This window comes from Haemorhous mexicanus, chromosome 1 (genome assembly GCF_027477595.1).
Source record: "Haemorhous mexicanus isolate bHaeMex1 chromosome 1, bHaeMex1.pri, whole genome shotgun sequence".
In the NCBI taxonomy this organism is placed as follows: Eukaryota; Metazoa; Chordata; class Aves; order Passeriformes; family Fringillidae; genus Haemorhous; species Haemorhous mexicanus.
In genome coordinates, this window is record NC_082341.1 from 36,199,878 (window position 1) to 36,214,549 (window position 14,672).

General features: G+C 34.7%; 1 protein-coding gene across 2 annotated transcripts in view; it reads right to left on the minus strand.

The window, feature by feature from the left end:
- TBC1D5 (TBC1 domain family member 5) overlaps positions 1–14,672 on the minus strand; it is a 317,365-nt gene that overhangs the window by 286,629 nt on the left and 16,064 nt on the right. For both annotated transcript variants that reach the window (XM_059845995.1, XM_059845985.1), the window contains exon 2: positions 1,745–1,806. The gene's annotated coding sequence lies outside the window, so the exon portion shown is untranslated. The remainder of the gene's footprint in view (positions 1–1,744; positions 1,807–14,672) is intronic.

Below are 14,672 nucleotides of genomic sequence, written 5' to 3' on the forward strand. Positions count from 1 at the left end.
AATTTAAGTTCTATAGTGAAACCTGTCTACAGAGGCCATTTCTACTGTATTTCAACAGCATTGAAACTTGAAATGTACAATGCAGCCTTTCCATGCTGTGTTAAAACTTTAAAGTATATAGTAATTCATTTCAAGCACTAAACATAGAATAAAGGCCACATTATGCACACGGCACTTCTGCAGAGGAACTGCTGCTTTGCCCTATTCATTACAGCTCTGAAACAGGGCTGTCAGTCCTGCAAGGTGCTTTCGGACTGCCTGAGGTATTCGCTGGGAACCGAGGCCAAATAAATAGGCAACTTCAGGAACAAGGTGGCTCACTGGCCCTGAAAAGCCCATCAGTCAGAACTGACTCCAAGTCAAATTCTGATCTCAGGCACCAGTTTTAAACTCTGTTGAGGTGGTGCCCACATCTAAGCCTGAAATTGGCCCCTTACACTGTCCTTATACAGTCACTCAAGCCTCTATGGAGTAAAGATGATATTTCAGACCTTTTTGATTGGCAGAGGAAAGGAAAACAAAAACAGGTTTCACACTATGTTGTGCACTAGAAATGATTCTTTGTGATCACAGACCCTGAAAGTAGTTTCTGTACAATAACACAGGCATGTTAAATTTGAAGAGCTTATAAATTCCTATGCATTCAAAAAACACTGAGAGAAAAAAAACCCCTTACTATCCAGGTTCCTTCAATGCAACATGTATCTCCTTCTGCATGTGTCGTCTAAAGGTACCACCATTCCTCCCCACATAATTAAAACCTTGCCACTGAAAAAGAATTCTCCATATGGGTTACTAATGTGAATATTTTATTTTCTTATTAAAAGTTAAATGCATTAGTTCAAACATCAGAAGCCTCATTTTAAAAACATTCATTTTACTGGGACAAAAATATATGTTAACTTGAAGAATAATTAAAGAATACTTATTAAAGGGAAATAAAACTACTCTGTTTCTACACAGTTTAAAGCAGATGTTTATCTTTGCCCCTTAAAGGTCACTCATTTGATCTTGGCACACCTATGAAATCACAGAAGCAAAAGCTAAGTAAGTAGAAAAGTGGTATTAAGGAATATAAAACTAAACAAAATTAGTATCTACATGGTAAATTACTTCATTGAAAACCATCTATGGATTCTGCAAAGAATATACTTTTGCCTTAGAGCTAGTACTTTAATTTTCAAGAACTAAGAAAAAAAAAATCAAAACTAGTCAGTAACAATGCAGCGTCGAAAAGCAATAAACTCAAAATTAAGTTATAAATAATTTAAGGCATGTCATGAAGATGTATTAATAATTCATCAGATAAATAATTTACTAAATAATCAAATAAATAAATAATGAAATACATAAATAAATCAGCAAATAAATAATTCTGCAAAATAACCTAAACAATAAGTCACTAAAACAAATGACAAACCTACAAAACTACAATGATTTTCTAAATTCTGATAGTTTTAAATAAACAAATGTATATAAACTAGATCAATCTTTGGTGGATAGAGAAATATTTTTCACTGCTATTGGTGAATTCCTGATTACACTGCACAAGGATACAATTTTAGATTTTACAAGAGTGCAGTTTTTCCCTTGTAAATTATTAACATGATTGCTACAATACATCCTGCTCTGTATTTTACATGTAATCCCTTTATGTAGCTCATTTTTCCCCCAAAAAATGAAAATCTCTTTACAACATTCTTAATTCACATATTTCTTTTTTTTTCCTGGGTGCAGTACTTACAACGCTGCAATAGCCTTCTTGGTGGTTCTCTTATTGTCTTCTGCAAACCTTCAGAAGTTTTGCTGCAGGGGAAAAACAAGTAGAATAACCTTAATTATTACAGATGGTATCTCATTCATTAGCAGATGACAACATTTTATTTGAAAGCACAAGAAAAGCTGTTTTATAATTCTACAAAGCAACTTAATGTGAAACAACCATTACAGTTTGCAGACTACCGAAAGTTTTTAGAAGTCTTTGGTGGAACGAGTTCAAGCAGACTGAGGCCTGTTTCTTGTATTTAAGCTGACACACAATCTGTGCAAACTGGCACTAATTCAGATGTAAAGACAAACCACGAGAAGGACAAAATACTTGGCTGACATCTAATGTTATCCTTGATTTTGGAAGTTCATAGTCCTTGAAAGAATACACTGAGATCATTCAATATCCACTATCTAAGTACATTCACAATTTAATTAGAATACTGCACTCCAACGCCAACATTGGTACCACAAAGGTCAAAATCCACTCTTCTCCTCAATCAATTTTCAGTCTCCATTTATTTTAATGAATAACATTGACAGTCACCACAGCTTTCTTCAAAGTGGTACTCTGTAAATACAGCAGTTGAAGAAATGTGCCACAAGTGTAATCATGCTACCAACTTTTATCTGTTCTGTCAAAAAGGTTTATTTGCTTTCTTCCACAACACACATGACATACAGGGAAGAGCAAGACAGTTTTACAAACCATGCTACTGACATGGATTCTTTATCTCCGTATGGACTACAATTATGAAGGAAAACATCAAACCTGAAGTTATATGTTGTATACATGCATGGTTTTTTGCTCCTTGTTTCAAAGGAAGTCAGTGTGAAGTGTTGTTTCTGGAAGCAGTATCTCAAATTGCTGATGGTGCTGCTGTATTTCAGCATTTAAAAGCATAAAGGATAATTTACTCTTGAAAATACCTGGGCACATTATATTTAACAAGTCTCAAATTCTCTTTAGGGATTATAATAAGAAAACACTTTGCTTAATCATAAATTTTATATTTATCTTGGCTAAACACGCTCCTTTGGATAGACTGCCATGTTTTGTCAAGAAAAATCAACACAGTGGAAATGAAGTACTTGTTCTGTTGTGTGGTCATTCAAAAGAGTATGTAGAAGTAATGTAAATGTGCACCAGTGCTGCTGATAATTTCACGCTCTCATACACTCATTTCAATTTGCTTTAAAAAGGACTATTCCTCCTGGCTAAATATAGTCATCATGAAAAAGCACACCTCCCCTTTGAGCTAATAACACTGCAAGCCTCAAGACACAACAGTACAAAAACTTCTATATTTTAAGGAACCTAAAGCATTTTCTCCTCACAGTATGTGTTTCTGAAGTGGGACAAATGAGACTGGGTTTTTTTTTGTTAACGTATTCTCATTTAGTGTACAGATTTCTCTTTGAAAATGAAAATTCATTCCCACACCACATCTCTGAATCCCATCCAGCACCCCCAAAAATCATATATATCCCAAATGCTTCTTTTTAAAAGCGATGGGTCATTGTAAAAGCAGCCTATACTTTCACACATTAAAAGATTTTGAGGATTACTGGGACGTACAATGGCTCTGGAGGTTCTAGAATCAGACCTTCTATAGGAAGAACCATTTAGCCACAGAGCATTCATCTGCAGCTTTGAGGCCTCTGGTAGCAGTGATTTTTCACCAATAAGTTACAGTAGAGCTAAAACTGCAATTACAGTTACTGACGTCTTAAACCCTAATGTCTTCCTTTTAGAATTTACTCATTTTTTAATTACTTTCATGTTTAATGTGGGCTTCTAATCTGTGGGTACAGAACTCATGTCCTCACACAACTACTTCTGTCTAAGCTGAAGGGTCATAATTACCTGCTCAAATAAGATGTGTAAATCATTAAAAGAGGGACACAAACCAGCCAATGACTTGGGATACTGCCACCATTGCCCCACTTGCAATCACATGCAAATTCCACTCTACACAAGAGACAAAGACAGAAACTGAATTTGGTTCCTTTCCTCTCTTCTGCCAGCTGGTCCTTTTCCCCCCCAGCCCTCAAACATCATATAGGTGCCTGGCATCATGCAGATAATGAGGAAGATTTGTCAACAGAAAACTAAAGCAGAAGGCACGGATGTTCAGGTGTACTTCACAGAGAAGAACGGCAAAAATCAAGTAATCATGTGCATTCTCTACTCTGCCCAGTCTGGGAAGATGTGCTACAATATGGAGGCTCCCTTGCTGGCACTCAAGTTAATTTGGGTAATAATTCAAGGAACTGCATTGTACCCCACACCTAAGAACAAATTTCAAATATTTACAATGGCAAAATTATAAATCAGGTGCACAGTAAAAGGACTGAGCAACAAAGCTGTTTCATTTTCCTCCTTTTGGTATTGCCATTATCAGAATGTTTCTTAGTTTGAAGGCACAAATCAGACAAAAAGAAACCACATACTGCCTCTTGCTTCCTTTGGGAAACCATGAATATGGGAAACAGGGAAATTTTAGAAAGAGATTGCCATGTAATATCAAAATTTAGGACTTTTTTTTTAATACGCAGGAGTAAACACAAGGAGAAAGAAAAAGGTTGGACAGACCTGCTTAACCAGATTATATTAATGTGAGGTACTGACCACTATATTCTGACCCACTTTTCAAGGATTCCTGGAATTGTTATAAAGTTACACAAAATATTCAGCACTATCAATGAAAAAAAATAAATAAAATAAACTTTCAAGAGTTTATTACATATAGGAACTTAAATAATGCATACATATTTCAGTACTAGAAGGTTCATTCTCATGCCACAATTTCCTCCTATGTATTACAACTGATCAATTAAATTAAAGATTATCTGTTTGGCCCACTTCACATAGAAACATACTTTTGTGACGCAGTACAGTACTTAATAAAATTTTTAAATGCATCTGATTTTTTAAATAATAACAAAGTAAAAAAGTGAGTTTTTTACATATTGACAAGTCTAACTAAAAACTGTAAAAGTAACTCAGTCCTACAATGCTATATGATAATTTTCAGTATATACTTGGTAAAAACTTTGAGTTATTTCTGAATAACTCTTTAACCAGCTTCTTCCAATTGTCTCTAAGGTAAAAATCAATTGCAAAATATTGAAAGATAGCAAAATGTTAAATCCCAAAGTACTGAATTAACTCCTATCAATACAAGACATAGCTAATTTGACTGTTACGACCCACATTTCCTAGTCGATTTTTAGATAAAAACAAGCAGATTACCAGCAAAGGTTTATCTCAAATTCCCACATGAACAGCATGCCACATTAAATATATGCAAATCAACCTCTTTCTCCTCTACTTTTTTTGAGCTGACAACTCATATGACCTGAAGCCATGGTTAACGATTACAATTATTTGACTTTCATATTTATACAATCAGTCATCAGATATGCATGTTAATTGATTTTAACAGATAGTTTTGTATTCTAATGATCAACGGTAAGTTTACATTTTAGCAACTTCTTGATTTATAAGAAAATAAAGTTTATATCTGTTTTCACAATTAACCCTTCATTGTATTGATGTGCAGTATTCAATGAGAACTTCTCAATAATATGTTAACCTGGAAGTACTCTAAAATAAGAAATCTTAATTTTGGTAGCAAAATTTAATTTTCAAATTAAATTGTGTTTAAAACTTATTTAAATGATGCATTGTCAATTTATTAGAACTTATGAAAGATAATTTATACTTAATTTATACTGGGCAAACAAGAAGTTTGCAGTTATTTCATGTTCACATTTGGCCCCTTAAAAGTTCATTTTGCTTTTTCAAAGAACCTTAGCCATGCATTCCTAGATTTCAATAAGCCCCCAGATGTCATATATATGACAGAGTACAACACTACATTTAAGATCCTTATTTTTCAAGTTACATGCTTAAGGCCAAAGGGTTCCTCTGTTGTCATCACTAAATATATTAACTGAACTATTTTGTTTTTTTACATGGCTGAAAAATTAAACTTAGCAATTAAAATTTTATTTTGGATGCTCTATTTCTGGAAACATAAGAAATTAAAAATTGCACACATTTTCAAGTGAAGAATTTACTATCTTCTAAGATTGTATATACAAAGTGCAATCATTACATTCCACAATTAATAGTTGCTGTTCCTTATGTCTATTCATATAAAAGAGTGGATATTGTATCTTACTCTCAAAGATCAGAGCATGTCTTGTTCTGTAGAAGGGCTCTCCCAATTCAGGCCTTAATTGTTGTTGTATTAACTGATCATGCACCAATTTTGATAAAGCAAGAGCTGCTGGATCCCTTTCTCAGCATACTGGAATACCAATATAGATATTTTAATTTCTGCAAAATGCAGAATCTTTCTATCTTCTATTAATAACTGAATGAGGTGCAGAGGCTATTCAGCTTTTATTCAGGTGAGCTTTTACACTTCAAGTTCTGCTACTATTCTCTTTTTGTCTGGTAGCTCAAATTAATTTCAAGTGAGATTTATCCACTATGAGATTCTGAGACATTCTCCACAACAAAATGAGACACTAGCACACTCATGTAGATACACAATGCTTATTCAAGTTCTTGCAATAGACCAGGAACAGAAGAAACTCAAAGTCACATTGTACAACCATGAATAACCACCTTAACCCCAAAAACACTCTTTAATGGACTTCTCTGATTTTTAAAAAGTCTTGATTTCACACTGAACATAATGAGAAAGTTAGTGAATATATGATGGGATTTCGTTGCTTACTTAATAGCTGATTTCCTTAAACTAAGGTTTGCCAACATGACAAATAAGGCAAATGAATTCTCTTCAATCTTTCCCCTACTGGGAAACAACTTCTTGTCCTTCAACAGATCCTGGTTTTAATTCTGAACATAATGAGAATGTCTGCAGGTTTGCAGAAAGAAGAAATACATTCTACTATAATCACTTGAACTATAACCATTTGAACACCACAGATACAAGTGCAGAAAGACCCTGGTTTCTCTTCTACAATTCAGTGCTATGAGTTAACCACCTTAAGGTGGTTAACTGTAAGGTTTATACTGCTGTAGCTGAGGCAGACCTTAAGATAAACAGAAAGGTGAAGTAAAGATCCTATACTTATATGTGAAACTCCAATATAAACAGCCAGAAGAAAACAGTGGGAAATACAAGACAAATATGCTACTAAAATCCACATATATATTTTACATGTAAATATCTAATAAACTTAGGAAATAGATATAATTCCTAGTTTCTAAAAATGTTTTATATCCCTACTTCTCTTTGAACGTGACTGCTAAAAATTACAAACCTGGTAATGTCAGCTACGAAGAAAAAGAAGTCCTAATCTGACTAATAAATACGGCACATTCATTTACATCCCAGTAACTGGGGTTACACCAAGCTGCCAACCAGTCACCAGTGGGGTTCTTCAGGGCTCCATTTCAGGCCAATGCTCTTCAGTGTCTTCATAAATTATGTGGATGCAGGACTCAAATGTATACTGAGTTTGCCGACAACACTAAATTGGGAGGAGCTGTTGACTCCTTCCATAGCACAGAGGCCTTGCAGAACCATCTTAGCAAATTAAAGGGCTCAGCAATCACCAGCTGCATGACAATTTACGAGGGCAAATGCTGGAATCTGCAGCTGGGACAAGCAGCCCTGGATGTATGGAGAGACTGGGGAATGAGAGGCTGGACAGCAGCCTTGTGGAAAAGGATTGGGGGTCAGTGGTAAACTGAATGTGAATCAGCAGTGCCTGTTCAGCCTGGAGGAGACTGAGGGAGGACCTGCAGTTACAAATTCCTTGTGAGGGGATGTGGAGAAGCAGGCACTGATCTCTTCTCTGTGGTGACCAGCAACAGGACCCGAGGGAATGGCCTGGAGGTCAGGGGAGGTTTAGGTTGGATATTGAAAAAGGTTCTTCACCCAGAGGGTGGTCAGGCACTGAACAGGCTCCCCAGGGAATTGGTCCCAGCATTAAGCCTGACAGAGCTCAAGAAGCATTTGGACATTGCTCTCAGGTACATGATGAGACTCTTGGGGCTGTACTGTGCGGGGCTGGGAGCTGGACCTTATGATCCCTGTGGGTACCTTCCAACTCAGGATATTCTTTGATTCTTTGATTCATTTAAGTTACAATTTATATAAACATTTTCACAACATGCCTGAACCTAGATTAAAGTACAAACAAAAGAAAATACTGTTTACTACTCACTGTTTTTAAACAGTATGTTAACTGCTCATCTTGAAGATTGATGATTAGAAGTAGCATATGATTAACAACACTCATTGTATTTACTAAAAACTGAGAGGAAACAAAGAAGAGAAAGTAATTGGTGATACTTCCTGATGACAACTTTTATATGAAGAATTGCAACGGCAATAAATTCCATAGTTAAATGTTAAATTAAAGCTATGTAGAAAGAAGACCAATAAAACACATTCTAGGAAATGAGGAAATAGCGTACCTAAAAAATGTCAAGTTCTAAGACAAACATGAGTTCAGGGATTGCAAGTCACCATCCAGACACTTTGGATCACTGAGACTATTAAGGGGATTTTGACAGGGACAGCTGAGTGACGAAAATCCGGAAGTTCAGTATGAGTGGCTTAGTATCTACACATGATCTTAGTCACAAATATAAAGCTGAATCCATGAAATATAGGAAACCACTTACTATACTGCCCCTGTTGCACAGTAATGTGTCCTCTGGCGCTATGTCACACAGAAGAAATATTCATGAAAATGGGTACATTGAATACAACTAGTAGCTAATTTAGTTACCTGTATCCACAGGTGATCATATTTGAGCAGATATGATTAAAAAACATCAAGGATAAGGGTCTTCCATTGTCCTTGATGTAGAAAGTATAGTCTTTAGGATGTTTTGTTAACATCATACCAAAAACATTTAACTACTTTGAAACTCACTGTACAACCTCAATAAAGAAAAAAATACATTCTCAATCAGCTGCATCAGTTCTGTACAGCCAAATGAACTCCACCAAAGGTGCAAGGCATGAAAGGAAAAATACCAAAAAACAGGAACAGAGAGAGGACAAAAGAAAATATTAATCATTTTGATGACAAAATGTGATAAAAAAGATGTCCATAGATGTGATAAAACTCATGTTCATAAAAACTCTAAGTGTCAATTTGTGAAACAGAAAATGTTATACCACCTCCAAGATGTTTCATTTTCACCAACACTTGCCCTCCCTAAATGTCATTCTATTTTATCATGGTGACTGAATTACAATGGACTTGATAACATTAGGGAATAGATTAATAGGAATGACATTAGTTTGCTTGCATAAAACCAGCCCACTACTTGGATGCTGACTGTCTATAACAAAGTGACACATGAACACTGCGTAAGTGGCCAAATGCCTGTTCTGACATGAAGACTCCTTTTGAGACTCTCAGTGTCACCAGGAGAACTATGCCCTCATGGCACCTAAATGGACAAAACACAGAAACTCCAGTGCTGAGAGAAATGAAAGGCTGCACAGTTTCTCTTTGAACAAGTAACTATTTTACACAGAATCATCAAGTTACCAAATGCAAACCACAGCAGAAAACTGCTGCAAATTTCAATCCTGTTAGTGGATACACGATTTTAGGGAAGAAGATGGAAGCATCATCACTGTAGGGCGAAATTGCTGGGTTTTATTTTAAACATGCTCAAACTCAATGCTTTAACTTAAACATTTAAGAGTGATTTTAGTCTGAAAGTTTTACATCTCTTGCCACCTGAAACTGGCGATCCAAATGTCTATAATAGCGCATTTGAAATGCTGAGTTATATTAATCTCATACTAACTATAGCAGTTCAATTTCAACAAATTTCTCAGGGTTTTTGCATATTGCTGAATAAATGACTCTGGAATTAGCTTACTTTTCTTGGAGGCATTATATGAGATTATTTCTTAGTCTCCTCCTCTTTGATTTAGTACACATCTTCAGATAATTTATTAATGTTCTGGATATCTCATTCATCATCTATTATTACTAGTGTCATAAATTAGAGGAATGGAACAAAGCACTGGACTATATGCTTTTTCCACATTCATCAATAAAACAGCTACCTCTGATAGCAAACACTCTGTAAAGTAGTTGGTTTATCCACTACGATGAGATCAGGAGCAGTTTTTAAACTCAAATCCCTAAACAGATTAGATTTATAGTATAAGAGGCTATTAATGAAATAAAAATCAGGGCTTCACTTTAAAATATAAAAGGGTAGAAAGCTGTGTTTTGAAGCTGGTCTTCAAAACACAAAAGCAAATGTCAGAAATTGCTATATCTTCTGAAACACAATTAGAAGGCTGATAAATGCCAGTTTTACCTGGAAAATGGCTTAATTGTTAAAAATGATATAATTTTGTCAGCATACTATAAAACAGTAAAGACGAGGAAAGATTCAACTAACAGAAATTCAAATGTCAATATTTTAATCAGTGGTAATATTACTCAAGAAGACAAGTTGCCTCAACTGGTGCTAAGCAGGCAGAATTAAATCCCTGGCTTTTTTCACTTTTGGGGTTTTTTTTCTTTTTCTTTTTCTTTTGGTTTTTCGTTTTTGGTTTTTTGGGGTGTTTTTGACAATCTAAACACAAAGGACATTGGAACATACAATTGTGAAAATTTTATAATATTTTCAAGATAATTGATATTAGTGGGAAACCTATAGGTAATAAATTACATAGTAGTATACTATTCTACATACAGTACTTGAAAAGAGACAGAATTAACGTTATTATGAAAATATTACTACTGACTTTAGAAGGTCATTATGCCTGCATTAAATTACATATTTGAAGTAAATCTAAATATCCAAAAATCAGTTTTTGTTGTTTAATGCAGGGACTGTTGATATATTTTGTACACATTCACTATTTACATTCCTTTAACTAAATCTCTCATTAAGACAAATTAGTATTTTGAATGATGCAACAATACTGCACTCACCTCTCTTCTGTTTGTTGAAAATATTTAAGCCAGGGTTAAGCCATTCATCAATGGAATGACATATAGAATTTAAGTTCATGTAATATAGAATAAAAGAACTCCAAATGTTAGATTGGAAGTGGATAAAATGCTTCTAGTAGCAACTGTGTATCTAATTTCTACAGGGGAAGAAATTCTTTCATCTTTAGGCACTACAGATTAGATACTTCAGGCTCTTATATGACCTGAAAACAACAAAATTAAAGTTTCCAACTAAATTAAAAGTTTCTTATTGTGCTACCTCTAATTCAGAACCCTCATTATTTTCTTTATAGAACCTTCACTAGCTGTAGCAACTGAGGATTAATAAAACATACTTGTACCAATGCCTTTTAAAACTAATTCAACTCAACACAGTTACACTCTCCTATAGTTACAGCTTAGAGTGGAACAGAAAATTAACTATATGAGCTGCACCTTTTGTTAGGCTCCAGTTTGATCAGTTGTCAATGATCATATCTCTTATTCACTCTATAAAGGCAGTCTGTAATCAAAAAGAACCTTATGACAAAAATAAGTAGTACCCTCTTTGTACTAAGGTGCACTTAGTTTGAGACTGACATAAAGGGGGGAAGCCAATCCCTTCTCTGATTGAGAGCAGCCATTTGCACTCTTTTGTCTCTGCCTCACTTCAGATAAGAATGCACACTGTCAGGGAAATGCTAAATGTTAATCTTCTCTTTCACAATTACAATATTTACCCATTAGTAGGTCTCCTGAATTCCATTTTCAGTCTTGGTGAATTCCTAATTTATACAATGGAAAACTTAATTAGACAAGAGACTATAAGCAAGTCATAGCCAAAATGTCCAGCAACAATCTAGAAGTAACACTTACAAGATAACTCAGGTGAAAAAGGACTTAATTGAACCTCATCTCCCATGACCAATGCAACTGCTCTAGCAACTGAGGGAGTAGTCAAAAAAAATGGAAGTGCTGGCAATGGCAACATTCTCTCATGCAAGAGTTTCCTTGACTTAGTGTTTTCAAAATATCTGAGATTTTTTCCCCTTCCTGCCTTTTTGCTTACTGAGTGAAAAACTTCTGTTTGCATGAATTCTTAACAGAACCTCAAATCAAGGAACATACATGGTTAGTTTACACCAGACCAATTTCAATATAATAACCTTGGGATGTATGGAAGATGGTTTTTCTTTTCCTCATCCCAAAGAGATTATTACTTCCTTATCTAAAACTTTACAAAAAAATCCCAGCGAAGGGTAACTACATTATTTTCTAGATAAATTAGCAGGTAACCTGTTCCATACTCTGAATACACAATTTGTTGGTGATAGGTTTTAACATTAATTAATGACTGTATAAAAGTACTGAAAAAATGTGGAAAAATGTTTTAGTTCATCCCACACAGAATGTGGAATGCAAGAGTCAAATTTCCCTAAATAATTATGCCAACAAAACTTTCCTTTAACTCTTACTACCTAATTCTTACAACCTTCAGATTTGCTAACAATATCAATGAAGAATAAGTTGCATGCTGAACAGACAGCAACTAACCACCAAGAAGTAAACAAAAATAACATTTCTTTGGTTATAACACAGAACAAAAAAATCAATGGAATCTTGAAATAAATAATTTTCTCTTTTAGGTTTATTTTTATTGTAGGTTCTCCAAGACACAAAGTTCTGTCTTCTTTTTAACATAAGATATCAAGAAGGCTTCAGATATTTACATACCTGCTAGATGGGATCACTACTTGCAAATGTTGACTCTTAAATTGATTTTAAGGGACATCACTGTTGCACTCTCTAATTAGAGAAATTACATGAAATTTAAACCTTTGCTTCTCAGCAACACTGTATCCTATAAATTGTTCAAGTACAGTTGAGTACCTATACTCAGACATATTTTTAAGCCCTACATATTAGAACATTCATTCATGTAGTTGTTTAGAAGCACATGTGGTCCTGTAACTATCTAAAACATTTATCACTGGGACAAAAGGCCAAGCAAGACACTTGAAATCCTGTTCCCACAAAGCAGTGGTTAAATGCAAGAGGAGAACTGGGAAGATGGCATTGTGAAGCAAGCAGACAGGTAGCAGTGAAGGGCCAAAGCTGACAATACCAGGTCCAAAGACAAACCCCTCAACAGGGGGCTGTGAAACTAATTTCCTCAACTCAATTATTACCACTAGTAAAGAAGTTTACTACAGCTACATGTTAAACCAGCACTGCTAAATTCAGAATTCACTAAAAACATACTACAAATTGTCGCAAAGAAATAGGGCTTGTTTACTCCTCATTACAGTGTCAGTGAGTCAAAGAGTTGATTTTAAACAACAAAAGCCTGACAGACGAAAATGCCGCCAGCTCTGTCAGACTCCTGGAAGAGAAAGTCAAGGCTCAAATGATTGCGTTGATCTTTGACTGAAACTGTAAAACAAGTCAGTTTCTTCAAAGTGAAACATAACACTGAAGCCAACAATAAGGAATGTTTTAGTTTTTTCCACACAATGAATTTTTTGATGTCATGAGCTCTGGAAGTTTTTAATCACACTAAAAAAGCATTAGCAAGGCAAATGTACGTGACCCAGGCCCATAAGCAGCCACAGGACTGGTTTTCCCAACTAACCTTGTTTTTTCTTCTCTCACCTAAATTTAAGTATCAATACTTCTTAATAATAGATACTCTCAAATTTTTAACCAGCTTTCAACCCACATTTTCTTTCACTATCTAAATCTGAACAATAAATCTGAACAATCTGAACAAATTCGTATTTGTAAACTGACTGAATTCCAGAGTATCTGTATTTTATTAGTCACATGAAAATTAGAGTGCTACCCACAAGACTTCAAGATAAAACACTTCATGGACACAGATCAGAATCAAAAATTCATCCCATTTAAATACTAACAGCCTTAAGACACATGATTTTATACTTTTAATTTAAACAAAGGTAATTGAAAATACTTTGTTTACTGTTCAGAAGTGATTCTTAGTTATCCTTCCTGAACTCCTGATTCTCAGTATGACCACCTATATCTTACGTAAGTCTTCTCATTCCTTTTTTAAAAAGTCTACATTCACTAAATGCCTCTCAATGTATGTTCCAGTGTAATTTTATAGTGTATTTATTAAGATTTCTGCTGCTACTCATTAAAAATCAGATTCATCAATGTTTACTTTCTAATTTTAGACATAAATTTATTTGAAGTAAAATTTTAACCTTTACAAAGGAAACTAATTTTTACATACTGCAGATATCATAAGCCCCACAGAAGAGTAACAGCAGAAATTAAGTTAATGACTGGAATCAGAGCCAGAAACACCGGAGAGACAATAGTTTAATTTAACCGATTGCTGCACAATGTCTTCCACCTCTCACCTCCAGTAAATTTATCTTGATTATAACTATATTGGTCAGTTCAAGTTTGTTTAGCTGCAGGTCTTTCCATCACTGACATCAACAGTGAAGTCACTCAGGACTTACAAATACAAATCAATTTTGTCTTCCTGGAACAAATCTTAAGCATCCAGAAGCTCAAGACCCCAATATTTGACTTCAGGAACTAAGTGCTTAGTAGGCATCTGGAAAGTAATGAATTACTTCACTTAGCTGTACCAGCACTTTATTATCCATTTTACGTAAGAATTCATAATGACAACAAAAGTATTGCTTGGCATGGAGCAAAACCATGCAGGCAACCAACAGATATTTCCTCTGACCTCTGATTAATTAATTTTGGTAACAGAGACAAATGCCCTCAGAACAGCAGAGCAAGACAACAGAATTCCTCTAAAATGATAAAAACAGAAAAATATATATATTGTGAAGAAGTGAAAAAGGTTTTAACAATAATTCACCAAAGTAATTCTCTGTACCACCAGTAAAGCTGTTTTCAGTAATGTACAGCATGCTACACAATACTTTACA